Genomic DNA, 13,390 nt, shown 5'->3' with positions numbered 1-13,390 from the left:
AAGAATGCCTATGAATAAAAACTTTCAGAGAAAACAGAGAAGATAATTAGCTCCTTACTGGCTAAAATAAAATATAAACCTGGGTTCTTCATAGACTTTTGTATCATCATCACTACTTTATTTGTGTTCAAAGACATATAAAATTACTTATGAAGATATCGTTTTCAAATGTTATCTCCTCTTTCCCCATAAAGTTAAGTATTCAAATGTGACTTTGTCTGAAAGACAATAAAAAAGTAGTTAATGTATTGTTTTTTTTCTTTTTCTTTTTCTTAAAAATCTAATTTAGCATGTTTATATTTAGACCCATAGCTAATCCATAATATAGCATATTTTTCACCTGGAGGATATATCTACTACCTTTGTCCATCTAGAAACTAAAATTTGCTAGTTTAGTTTGCCTGCCCATTTACAAAATATTCTAAGCTTACTTTGTATGATCATTTTATGATCTGCAATAAAATCTTACAACAGATTCAAAATTTGAAACATTTTGGAACTTGAATGGACTTTTATATTCGATTATTGTCATTTGATCTTAACCATTCCCATTACTTTTTTGACTTTATGTTTCATCTTGTTGCTGAAAGGTAAACGTCCATTAAAATAACCTCCAACTGCTGAGAGCTGTGCTTCTGAAATTAGCCTACTCCATCAGCCTTCCCATCGCCTCTAAACATTTTATCATGTCCAACACTAAAAAAATGCATCATAGATATAATACTTCTGTTACCATATTTTTCTACAATGTAGAATAGAACATTCAGCTTAATTTGCATTTTTGATATTTCATCTTATATAGAGTTTCAGGTTGGCTGAAAAGTTTCATATTTTTATCATTATTTGCTTTGCATATGGCTTATAAGTAACTGCACATTGGATGTTTTATGGCTTTTTTTAAGCTGTTGATTTCCCTTTCTATTAGGAAAGAGCCTATAGTCATTTAAGGATGTTAAATGACAACCATGTTTGACTAATTAGTACTCAAATTGAGCCTTCCATAGTGTATTCATTTTGCTTCTTCATGATTGCTTTATATTGACAGCATCCTTTTCATGCCCCTACTAAGATAACAGACCATGGAAAACAAATGGGTCTATAACTTATTCAGCATTATACCTGTAGGGCATGCAATTTCTACAGATGTGGGTAAAACTTAGATAATCACACAAGTTTTGTCTATTGCTTATTATAAAAACATGACTCACCCAAGAACTACACCTCACAAACTATTTTCTAATCACTTTAAACACTATTTCTCATTCCCTGTGGTCACGGTAGGGGGAGGATCATATGCCCCATTTGTGTGTTGCCACAACACAAACTGTTTAAAACTATTCCAAGATTACAGGCTGATTTAGCTCTGGCTGATCTATCTGTCATCCTACAAGAAGTTAACGTTAATTGAATTCAATCATGCTAAAAATACAATGCCTCCCAAAGCAGGACTACTAAACATTCTTTAGCAACTTGTCACATTAAAACGACAACAATCAGTATGTATCCAGATAATTTTTTTCCTTGGTAACAGTGTAAAGACATTTAAAAACAAAGACACAGAATGAAAGATAAATATATATATGTATATATATTTTTTTAAAGGCATACAAGAAAAGTTTGGTTTGGTTTTGATTTTCTGCTGAACACATTTAATGAAGAATGGCCTATGACAAAAATCTTGTTTAGCATCTTTACTTTGGACAAAAACCCTGTCCTTTCCCTGCTGAAGAAAAACAACAATGAACAGCAAAATTCTACCAAAAAAACGTTTTTCACTGTATGGGTGGCCTGATCAGGGTGTTTTGTGTTACATTTTTTTCAACTGATTTCCAAAAAAGTCAATTTTTGTTCTCATTTAACAAGAACACCCTCTTCTACTTGATTATTGTCTCTCCAACCATTTTTGGCAGTCAACAAGTAGGCTTAAGGCTTACGGACAGCAATGGCTTTATTTCAAACATATAATTCAAACATTTTGGGCAGATGATTCATATCTGTCATGTCAATTGATTGTCCCATCTTAGCTGTGCATCTTTGCAGCTCCTCAAAATGTCCCATTGGCCTTGCTTCTCTTACCAACTTTGACCTATCTAGCTATCGACTTTAAGTGTGCAAACATGCATTGATATGTTTGAAGTTTTTGATTTATTTTATAACATACTTTGATTTAAGATAATCAGGGAATGAATTAATATGTTTAGTTGGGGAGACTTACATTCTCTTCATGGCTGTCATTTACAGATCCACTGCACATGCTTCATATTTGCTCTCACATAATATTAGTTATTCCACTGTGATATGATACTTAATGATGCTATGTTAAAACTGCTCAAACAAAGCAAAATTTAACGTTGCAATAGATTTACTTCATGATGCATCTTTAAATTCTGAAAAAAAGGTGTCTTTGTCTTGGCCGTGGAAGCATCCTTAATCAGTGAAAGAGGAAGTAGCTCTTTGTCATAAAGTCAAATCCTTAACTCATCCTGTACTATTGATTGCCGCTGACTTACAAATCATATGTATTGATCCAAGTAGAGATCATATTGAATGTAGGGCAGACAGTAAAATCCTATCCATTTAGTCCTAATAGCCCACATTAAAGCAATTATGCACACAAATTAGAACTTGGTGACTGTACACTTATTATCAATCAATATTTTTTTTTCTATTTTACTTTGCATTTTTATCCATTCAATTCTGATAATGAATCATGGTAGTGCTTCCTATTGACTGCCACAGGTAGTATAGTTGTAATTGGTTGGACAACCTTTTATCAGCTACTTTAGCTTTGTAGGTAACTCTGCAAGAATCGATGACATAATGTGCTTGAGATTTTTATATGCATGTGTCAATATGCATGTATTTAATAATGACAGTCTCAGTGACCCACTAATGTAGTCACTTTGTGAGTCAAACAACAGGTCAAGGAGAGACGAGTTTTATGTTTAAGTGCACTACACAAAAAAAGGGAAGCAAATCAGTTTTAATTATGTATTTATTTGTTGTTGGGTTTTTTTAAGGGAAATCTAAATAGAATGTCTACTTTGCTCTGAAGCTTTTCAACGTATACATATTTTCCCATATATCATTCAAACAAATGTTATCAGTATGTATGCAAGGATAATTTCTTTGTTCTTAACATGTTGGGCCTCATGTTGTGTTTGTTTATTTTGGTTGACCCAGGAGTTTATAAACTTATTTATAAACCCATAAATGCATTCTCGGGAAAATATCACAATACAAATAACAATGAATTTCAGTATTTTGCAGTTTTATTGTCATTTTTTTTTTCTTTTTTTTATAATAAAAACAATTAGATCTAAATCTAATTTAGATTGCTGTTGTGTGTCAGTTTATACTGAGTTCTGGCTCAATTGCAGAGTAGAATTGGCAAACTTTTCAATTCACCAAAAAGATTATTCTGCTAAATTTCTTTATGTCTGAGGTGACATTAGAATTGATATTTATTTATAACATTCCTTTTTTTTAAATGATTAGTATGAAGTCTTACATTGAAGTATGTTATATTTCCATTACAGTAGACAATGACTCATATTTAGGTGGCTTAGCTGTAAAGCAGCAAAGCGGTAAATCCCATTTGCTTTGCTTTATTTTTAGAGAAAAGCATATAAGTTGGTAATTATGATACAAAACAGGCATCTAGTCATTCTTAGACCATGTATCTTGTTTATGTAATTTTGGCTTTTAGATACTCTCCTCTTACTCTTCATCACTTTTTAAAATAACACACAATCCAGAGAATGATTACAACCTGTCAGCGATATAGAAAACCAAGCTTCCTGACCAATGATTCAATGAGTCTCTGATAGAGGATGAAGATTTCTTTTTTCCTCATCCCATTTTTTTGTTTCAGTCCTGAAACTCTAATTTGAAAATGACATGATGAAAATTACAATCTATGAATACTAACAAGCTCCAAGCTCCATAATAGGAGGTTCTGAAACATTCCCATTCAGCATACACTATGTGGTACAATAAGTCAAATTATATGCATTCTTGTCAGTGAACTGAAATGGTTTGTGAAGCAAAACACCCACTTAGAAGCTTGATTTTTAAAGCCTTTTTTTCACTCTGTTGATTCAACTTTTTCTGTACTCGCTTTCGTCTCTTTGAGGATGAAATGTGCTCATGAAAAATGTATTGCTGTAATCTGCATATGCCGATCTCTCTGATTGGGTTGTTGCTGTCTCTTGTTTTGCGGAAAAGGATTGAAAGCAATATCACAAAGGGATGAGTGGATCTCAATTTCTCCCTTTTGACAAATGCATTTCATCTCCACTGCTGTGCAAAAGAGGTTATCAGATCTAGAATAGCCTGTGCTTGAACTCCTCCATCCACTCTATGAAACAAAAACGGATACCCTAGGAAAGCAATGAACATTTTTAAGAATTTTAACTAGCAATATTTGATGTGAAACATGTGACCATTACATTTCCATGAGCCTCTTACGAAGCTGCATCAAACTTTATTCTTCTAATTGCAACTATAGTCCATCCTTTGGTTATGATTTTTACAATGTTTGTTATGTGCAGCATACAAGGCAATGCACGCATTACTGAAAAATGGCAACAGATGAAGTGGATGTGCACTAGAAAGAGAAAGAAAAAGAGCTTTCTCAGAAAACTTATGTCATGAGACTCTCATTATCTAACGCTGGCACCCAAGAGATCAACACTGCCAAGGCGATACAGAGTTATAATTGCTTTTATTGGTTTATTGTGTGAGCGAAGGAGCTCTTTGATGTATTTAAGGGACTGAGCTAATGAATAAGTAAAAGCGGAATCCAGTCTATCCAGGGAACTGATCTCAAAGGGGTTGAATAGGGGGGTTAGTACGGGTTGGGTTGGGGGGAGCGACTGGAGTTGCAACAATGTGTTGTTCAGTTGCCGAAGATTGTGAACAAGTTCGAACTTAATCAAGCAGAGTAGAGCAAAGAACAGTGGATCAGAATACACCGGGTGTAATCAAATGTAAACATCTGCCACAATGCTGGTGCGGGGAAATGTTTGACCTTAGATTTATGGAAGCCGGCTGGGCGGTGGGGTGAGGAGATGGGCTTATTTAGCGAATATGTAGACGTTCCTTTGACCCCAAAGTGACCGGATCAAAAAACAATATCACAAACAGGCACACTCACACACCCACCCCCTCTTGGCCCTGCCTATCATTAATCATCATTTGTGATGAGAGGAGACCTTGTTCCTGCTGAATAATAAAACATGTGAACACTTTTCTTTCATTTTTCAACATGTTAGATGCTTCCTGTGTAAACTGTGTACTTAATGATTTCTGGTGACCCATTGGTTGGGTTCTCTGGCCTTTGTTGTTGTCATTCTTTCAAACTTTGCGGGCTGTTGCAAAATGAGGTTGAAGAAGATGCTTTGATGATCCCCGACTCCTTCCTTTCTGTTTTGCCCACAAAAGTGATCAGAGGCTAAAAGTTACAAACATGCCTCCCTGTCTACAGGTTTTCTTGCATTCCCAGCTTAACCTTTTATTGAACTGTTCATTGTGCGGTGACTCGGCCAACAGACCGCCCGCCACATTCTCATGCCCATCAGGTCAGTCAGGTTAACAGCCAAAGGGAGGTCGGGGGCAGGAGGGCAGTTCTATCTCATCTGCACCCCTCTGTCTGAAATCTCCACTGCACATTTGCAAATAGAGAGAGAGAACTATATACTACAACTGTTTGATGAGCAGCAGGGCAATAAATTCATTAATCATCATTATATGCCTCATCAAACTCTTTGCCAGACTCTCCATGGGAGTTACACAAATTAGTCAGTGAAAAAAGCAGTCATTTTAGAGGAGCTAGGTAAGTGCTTTTTGATTGCTTTCTTGAACAATGCTTCCCCTGACAAGCTAATAAATCAGATCCTTCTATACTTAAAGTGCAGCTACTGTGAACCCAATCAGAGAGCCCCAAACAAAAAGGGAAACTGTGTAGGACGAGGGGTTTTACCACAGACAGCGCTCTTTCACTGATTTGTTTTGGATTCCTTTTCTTTATTCTGCAACAAAGAAGTCTGGGTACAAAGCTTTTGATATCTGAATGAACTGCTGTTGAGTCTCCAGATGCAACAAGGGATTTTCTCACTTTGGATCAAAATAACCATGTTTGCCTTGAGATGAGAAAAACAATTAAATAGAGACCATATTGTGCTCAATTCAAATAAATCTTTTTTTCTTCTTCTTTTCTTAATCCTACAGCTGTCTTGATTTAATATATATACAAGGTAAGACTAAAGATGCATATAGCTGCTAATTACAGGCTTTTGTATGCACTGAGAGTCTTAGCTGGCAAGTGATGCATACCTACTACAGCGAGCATATCCTTCCATCCAGATGGCCTTTCCATGCAAGACCAGCAAATCATCCATCAGACTGGAAGTAGCTCCTTTTATTGAAAATGAGGTCAATGATTTGAGCCTTGTTTTAGGCTGGACATGTTAGCCTGCTTGAGGTGTTAGCAGTACTTGTTAAATGAGTTAGATGGGACATCACAATTGGGGAGGGATGTAGTTGGCTGAGGGGGGTAGTTAGGGGTGGTCTTTTATCTGTTTAAAGACCCTCTCTGATGAGATTACCTATTGGAGTTGGCTATAAACAGCACTGTTAATGAGTGTGCAAACCCTCAATCAATTTAACAGCCAGCCACAGCAGTTTGCTTCACTTATCTTCATTTTTGTCTGTGGATACATCCAGGACTGCCTTGATAAAGTTTTACAGAGGGTGGTTAATTTGGGGCAAACATTAATCTTAAGACCAAAGGACAAATTCTTAAGAATCTTTTTGGATCATTTCACAATAGCAGAACTTGAAAGTTTGCAAATAATTTCCCAAGCAATACAAGGCCTTGTCTCTATAAAGACTCAAACTCACTGCAGATCCATACATTTGAATTGAGAAAGCTTCCTGGAGGGGAAGCGAAACGTCTTCAAACCTTGGAAACCAAGTCCAGTGGATTGTTTTTTTAAACTTTTACGGAATGACTATGACCTGGATGATGAGAATCTTCATCAGCATAAAGTTTGCAAAGATTTGAAAACAACTGAATAGTCTACAAAGATGTTTCTAAGTATTCAAAACCTACCAGTTAAGTCTGACTAGCATGCTTTTTAGCTCCACATAAACAGGGCCTGTCCCCACAGAGACGGGTTCGTGAGGACAAACTTCTTCAAAACAGCGGTGAAACTGACAATATTTTTAAAACCTGACAGTTTAAAGTCCCCCCCATGTTGGCTTCATGTGGACAACATAAACTACTTAACCAGCTATAAACTAGCATGTTAAAACATGTGAGCCGGCACAGAACTTGCCCCTCCCTAAATGCACAAGTACAAACATAACAACAATAACGAATTTCAAAGTTACATTGTTAGTTCTAAAGCTATTCAGTTTATTATGGATTTTACAGTAGATCTTGCTCCTTTGCACTGTTTGTGTAGATCAATTAAATGCCTTAAATGGCATCTTTCTAACCCCTGAGTTTGCTGTTTTAGTCTTACTATTTCTGCTTCTACCTCCCTTACTTCTGTGACAACATTACCACCCGACTGGTGTGGCATAAGAATTAAAATGGCTTCTACAACTTCTCCTGTTTTGTCTGGTTTCATCTTAACCCCTAGAACCCTACGGACCCACCGGTGGGTCCAGCTGCTGACCTCGTAATTTTAACAAACCCCAAGTATTGATGTAAAAAACATATTTGGCACAGTTTGGTGACATTTTTGGATAAATGTGCCAAAATGGCCCCTCCGCCTAAGAAATTTCTCACTAATACCATTCTAAAATAAATATGATTCATCTGATTGAGTCCAAATTTGGTATATTTTTACACAACATTTAGATTTAAAAGTCTGTACTACTTTTTTGTGCTATAAATAATAATATTTTGGTAGTGTTTTGCAATGTTTATTTCAAAGAAAATTTTGGCGAGGAACAAAAAATGCAAAATATTTTGTATTTTGTCCCTAATATTTCAGGCAGGGTCAAAGCTACAATGGTGCTGACACCAGAAAACCATTCTATGACATCTTACCTTTACAGAGGTACCAAAAGTTTCTTCTTAAATCTAATAGCTGTGAGGCTATAAGTGATTTACTTTTGTGTGTTTTTGTCAGGCAGAAATTTATTTATACCCCCTGAGGGTGTAAGAGGTTAACTCTTAAACTTTTCTGAACAGATACAGCTTTTAGCTCAATATTGATGTAGTTTTAGTGCTTATGTTTGATTTGTTTTTCCCCTAATTTTTTACTTCATGCGTTCTCCTTGTGTTGTTTGATCGGAGCTGATGCTGAATTACTGTAATCCAAAAAAGAGGCACCTCGAAAGATAAAAATAAATAAATGCTGCAACCCATTGAAAGATTTTCTTTAGATGTAATCTTTTAAAATGTTCAAGCAGCAGAACTGCAGAAAACTTAATGGATAAATGCATGTATTTGTTTGATAGATGTGTATCTATAATTGGTATTATAAATAAACGTAAATGCATCTTACTTGATTCTGTTTTATGTGCAGAATATGGCTAGATTGTTTTAATTTGATTAGATCTTTTTTTCTAAGATTGTTTTTCTTGTAGTGATAGAAGACATTTTTTATGAATTATTGTTTAATTTAGCTGAAAATAAAAAATAAAAATAAAAAAAAAAGCATCATCAACTACTGAACAAAACATTGTGTGTAAACCTTTTACCATCCAGGGCAGTTGGGCAGAGCTTTGAATAACCTGGGGTAGAAAAACTAGTTCCCTCTTTCACCTCCATCTTGAGAGCCAATTCAATTAAGTGAGGGTCCATTTGCATCTATCCGACTACACCAAACTAGGAGAACACAAAATTAGAAGCTTGGCACAAAAAAAGGGTCAACAGTATGGGAAGGTCCATTTGTTGTGCAAGGTGGTTTGAGGAGGGTGAAGTGTCCCAGATGAATGGTGCATAATGGTAATGTTATAGGCAGGACTTGTGTGTGTGAGCACGGGCATTATAGCGGTCATTAGGACAGATATCTGTGTGGTAATGTGGAGCAGATGTTGAGAAGAAAGGGATCATTTAAAAAGGGCAAATGTAAATAAACATTGAGGCAGCTCAGTTCCCCTCCTCCCTTGTGGACCCTGTGAAGTCACTGAAAGAAAACAGTTCATCAATCTTCTTCACAGCTGTAGGTTTTGTGAGATTAGAGCTTCTAAATCAAGAATTATAAAATCCTAGTTTTTATTTTACTGGTTGAAATGACAATCACAGAATCTCTGTGGGATAAAACATTTCGGGGTGTCGGATGAGTGCAAACCATACATGTTTCAAGATTGCATATGTATGATTGTGTATTGAACCTGCTCACCTTTAAAGCAGACTTCAATGTAGGGAAACCTGTGCATGTTTTGAGGAAGAAGAGTCTTCTGGTGTCTCCACCTTGGGACTTGGATACACACATTTACTGCTCTATGACCATGCATACCTGAGGGGCTTTGGCGTAGAGTTTAGGCCACAGGTCCCTCCCTGCATATATGTGTGAGTGTCTGTGCATGTCACCTCCCCCAGGGCAGGGCAGCACCCCTCGGAGTGAACTTCAGCGAGCCCTAACATGGCCACTGAACACAGACCCTTTGCAGTCACAGGGTCAGAAGCTCACACCACACTGCTGTCAGACCAGATTGGTCCCCTTTCAAAGAGTCAAGGTGCTTTCAGAGGAGAGCTTTATGAATGTGCATGTGTGTGTTAGTGCAAATTGTGTCTCCAATTAAGTTTAATTAAGCTTCTTGTTTGCACTGTAGAAGCAGTTCAGGAATTTGAGCTAATTGTGTCATTATCTTCACCTAAATCCAGATAAATCCCTTTTTATCAACACATGGCGGTCCATGGGTCTCAGCCCTTCAAGGGTTTCATAGTCCATCACTCATCTATATTTTTCTTTTACGTATTTCGCAAAAATGTTTTATGTTTGGAGTTTGGTCACCTGAAACACCTCAGAGATGAAAATTACACATGTAATCTCTCCCAGGGGGCTCTATATGGAGAAATAGAAAAACAGTCAGTGAAGTGGGAGAAAACAGTGGTAAATCACTCTCTGCCATGTTGTCTGAGCCCCAAGAGCAGGTTCAAGACTGCTTTATAATACCATTTAACATAAACAGGTTACTCCTTGGTTTCAGTGTACACTGAGGTCATTTTTTTTTTTCATAAAACCTGGCTATATAAGTCATGCACTCAGTTCTCAGTTAAGTGAATTGGTTTTTGACCTTCTCAAAATATCTTAGGTAGACTAAAACCCCAAACGTTGCACCCTTTGTTTCTAAACACTGGTGGTGGAATTTTGACAACTTTTGAGGAAAACAAAACTTTCAAAAAATATTTACTTTGACTGCACATGTACATTTATTTTTCAATTTAGGATATTGATTTAAAAAAGAAGTAGATATATGCATCAAGCCTCTCAGGAGCCACGGGTTTTCCTTTTCTGACCACCCTCCTTTTTTTTTTTGACCGCACTTGGCATCGCTTGGGTTTCAGCTCATGAGCTTGACCCCTGCGAATGATCCGAGTTGGTCAGCTATACAGCCGGTGTCTTTTTACGCTTCTCCAGCTGAATCCGACTCCCAACAACCAAGTCCTGTTGCATCAATAGGCTTGTTTATATAAGATGTTCCGTGCTCTGTGCGTAAATCAACAGGTTCTGATTTCACCTTGCGGACTGACGCAGAGGAGTTCAGAAATCCACTCCACTGGTCGGCGTCGATATTATAATGGTATTAGGAAACATATCTGTCAGCAAAGGAGAACTCTTAGTGTTTTCTTTGGTCTCAAAGAAAGCGAAAAAAAAAATTAAAATCCCTGACACATAGGCCTACACACATTTATATATATATATATATATATATATATATATATATATATATATATATATATATATATATATATATATAGGCCTATGGCTTTGCCTGCCTTACTAAACAATCGTCATCAGATTCAAAATTAACGTTTTTCCTGTGATTACTTTATTTTATATCAGCTGTTTTATAATTATTTGGAAAAAGAAAAAAAAAAGTCCATATCATCAGTTTTCATAAACAAATAGACACGGAGTTGTCTACCATTTTTTATTAATTTTTATTTTTTTGTGTGTATTTGTGTGTTTTTTGTCTTTTTGTAACAGCTATTTCGATATAATCGAAGCTAATTTTATAAAAAATGTTTTCTAAATGTTATAACAAACATTTTGTTTAATTGGTTTTAATAAGCCGTGTTTTGGGGACAGCTGTGACCAATAATCAGTGGTTACATTAAACTAAAAAAAAAAAAATAAATAGAAAAAAAAATTAAAAAAGCTGAACTAAATATTTTAACTATATTCGTTTGTTAGGTTCTAAAGTTGGAGTGAAGGAGGCTCTCTTCTCCCTCTGTAGTCTCTCCCCCTGTCGGATTATTTCCCCCCTTCATTTTAACACGTGGGAACGGCTCCCAGCCTGTTTAGTATTCTCAAATTGTCGCGATCCCAACAATGAACCGACACGCCATTCAAGCGGATGGGAAGCCGGGGAAGGAGTTGAGGAGAAAAGTTGCAGGGAGGATCTCCCCTGCAGGCTGTCATGCCTTCTCCGATGAAGGCTTGCAAATTCTGCCGCTCCGCTTCCTCCAGTAATCTGGGGTTAATTGACTGGCTTTTATCACGCAGGGAAAGAGAACAAGAATAATCAACGATTATATACAGTCTATATTAATTTGGAGAGTGATTTTTCTCTTTTTCATCTTCATTTTCCTCCCCAGAAACTTGAAGATAATTACAGTTAGGCCTTTAATTCTTGCACAAACCCTTCAGCAGCACAGCATTATAAAACAGGCCTATATTGACATTAAATATGTCAAATCCCTATATTTTCTAATAATAATATATTTATTATAGCCTAATAACGATAATGATAAAATAAATGAATTAATACCAAACACTAATTATTACATTTGAATTTCGGGACTACAGATAACAACTAAAAATAATAATACATTTTGCGTACTGATAAATTGTAGCTCAGTAAAATAAGAAAATAAATAAAAATATTTCTAAATAAATCTAATTTTTCGTTCTGAAATCAAGCATTCCAACTTTTTCTTTGGGAAAAAAAAGAAATTCCTAATGCACCGTAATAATGAAACAAATAATAATAATAACATCTTAAATAAAATATATTTGTATATCTTCATACTCGTAATTTGGTTGTGTTTTGTAATAAAACTCCTAAACAGACTCAGAGGAGCCACATGGAACAGCTCCATCTCCCTCCGGGGATCAACAGCAGCAGAAAGAAGATGATGGGGGGGAGAAAAAAAACATAATTATGCTATTTAGCTGGCTGATGTGTCGCAATCACTGCTCCTGCACACTCTGTCAGATTAAAAAAGAGGAGCCGAACGGAGGACATTAAGGCTAAGGGAATTATAGAAACCTCAAGGGAGATTTCACGCCGGAGAAGTAGGGGAAAAAGCAAACTATAGAGATTAATGGCGTCCATAAACAGGAGAACGCCGTCCCACTGCAGTAGAGGTCAACAATAACGACATCAATAATAATAATTATGCCTTTTCAATGTCATTTAAAAGGAGGTAATAAACAAAAATAAACAAATAAAAAATATCTGTAAAAAGAAAAAAAAAAAAAAGAAAGAAAATATGGCCCTTTGGATTAGAGGCCTAAGACATGGTTTAATATTATATCCAATTATTTTCCTTATTAAGCAATGTTTTCAACTTTTTTTGTTAGGCTACATATTTTTTATTAATTAAAATCTCCCATACATGAAACCAGATTTCCTCATTTTAATTTTTATTTATATATATTTAGGTATGGACTCTTTAATATCTTTATAAACTGATTTAATTTTCCTCCCAGTAATTCTCCTTTTGATTTCTTTTTATTGATATATAAATCATATTATTATTATAATTATTATTATTATATTGCAATTCTTTTTAACCAAGCAATTCCATAATAAATGGGTTTCCGTTACGGACTGCCAGACTCCTCTACCCAACCCCTCCCTGAAATTTTAAGAGCAAGTGTGACACCTACCTGCAGAAGTTGGAAGAGTTATGGGGAGAGCACTGGTTTGCACACTTTCATAATGGTTCTGTTTCTGCTGCCTGCATGGCAACATTCTACAGAGTTTCACATCCCAAGTACGATTTAATGAAAAGGAAAAAGAGGCTCTCCAATATATAATAGGCCAGTATGTTTTAAATGCATGGTCGCTTCCCTTTTAAACAGATTTGCCACGCCTTAGAAAATAGTAATGAGGTCTAAATTTGGCATAAAATCCTCCTCATTACCGAGGTTCAGCACCTGATTGCTCTGCGTAGAACACGAAAAGGTAATTGGGT

The sequence above is a fragment of the Cyprinodon variegatus genome, unplaced genomic scaffold (genome assembly GCF_000732505.1).
Source record: "Cyprinodon variegatus isolate N-32 unplaced genomic scaffold, C_variegatus-1.0 Scaffold263, whole genome shotgun sequence".
Taxonomy (NCBI): domain Eukaryota; kingdom Metazoa; phylum Chordata; class Actinopteri; order Cyprinodontiformes; family Cyprinodontidae; genus Cyprinodon; species Cyprinodon variegatus.
The sequence above is the reverse complement of the archived record's forward strand: the minus strand, read 5'-3'. Positions refer to the sequence as shown.